The sequence below is a fragment of the Triplophysa rosa genome, linkage group LG4 (genome assembly GCF_024868665.1).
Source record: "Triplophysa rosa linkage group LG4, Trosa_1v2, whole genome shotgun sequence".
NCBI classification, from domain to species: Eukaryota; Metazoa; Chordata; class Actinopteri; order Cypriniformes; family Nemacheilidae; genus Triplophysa; species Triplophysa rosa.
This window is the reverse complement of record NC_079893.1, coordinates 22920443-22921633: the sequence shown is the minus strand read 5'-3', so window position 1 is coordinate 22921633 and position 1191 is coordinate 22920443. Positions and strand designations below refer to the sequence as shown.

The window sequence follows — 1191 nt, the reverse complement described above, 5'->3', positions numbered from 1 at the left end:
GTGTGTGTGTGTGTGTGTGTGTGTGTGTGTGTGTGTGAGAGAGAGAGAGAGAGAGAGAGAGACTGTGAGTGTGTGAGAGAGAGTTTCTGCTTGTGTGTCAGAGGGAAAGTACGTGTTTATGAGAGTATGTGTGTGTGTGTGAGAGAGTTCGTGCTAGTGTGTGTGTGTCAGAGGGAGAGTGTGTGTGAGAGAGATAGAGAGTGTGTGTGCTAGTGTGTGTGTCCGAGAGTGTGCGTGTTAGTGCAAATGGGAGGAGGGACAGAGTAGAGCGTGAGAGAGAGAAACAAGTACAGTGTGTGTGTTTGCATGTGTATGTGTGTGTGAGAGAGAGACTGTGTGCTCAGTGTGTGTATGTGAGGGAGAGCATGCGGGAGGGAGGGAGGGAGGGAGTGTGTGCGTGACAAAGACAGACACAATGGTGTGTGTGACAGAATGAGTGTGTGGCTGTATTTGAGAGTAGATAAAAGGTGGTGTGTGTGGAGTGTTTGAAAGAGGTGTGTACGTGGGGGTCAGGTTGTGCCTTGTGGGACCAAATTTAGCGAAAATGACAGCAAAACCTTAACTCCCTTACATTGTGGGGTCAAGCTGACGATCCTCATGAGGAAAACAGATGATTTAACATTTATTATATAAATATATAACTTATAAAATAATGCAATAATTAAGCACTGGTTGGAAAAAGTCAACGGAAGTCACTGCCGTACAAGCATGGTTTGTGTATGTGTGTTGGGGGATACAGATTGTCAATCCTAAATTTGCTTATATTGTGGGGACCAGTCAATGTACCCGCTGAAAAACACAGCCCTAAAATATACTCAATAATGAATATTATGGTCAGAGAACAGAAAACATCATAAGCTCAGTATTAAAACAATAGAAGTCACTGGAAAGTTCCCACCATGATAAAAACAAACAAACATGTGTTTTTTTGGGTGGAGTGGACCATGTAAAAGGCATTCTAGTCAAGGTGAGTCAGGTGTAACGTGTGTAAATGTAAGAAAATGTAAATTTAAATTGGCTCATATGTGGAGAGAGAGAGAGACTGCGTGACGCATGTTGACGTGTGTGTTTGCATGAAATAAGTACATGAGAGACAGGGGAAGTGTGTTTGAGACAGTGTAGGGGAGGGGTGTGTGTGTGAGACAGAGAGAGAGAGAGAGAGAGAGAGAGAGAGAGAGAGAGAGAGAGAGA

At 43.8% G+C, this 1191-nt stretch overlaps 1 protein-coding gene across 2 annotated transcripts in view; it reads left to right on the top strand.

Annotated features, from left to right (window-relative positions):
• The window catches only part of si:dkey-117m1.4 (uncharacterized), a 23944-nt gene that overhangs the window by 855 nt on the left and 21898 nt on the right, over positions 1-1191 (top strand). The gene's annotated exons all lie outside the window — the stretch shown is intronic.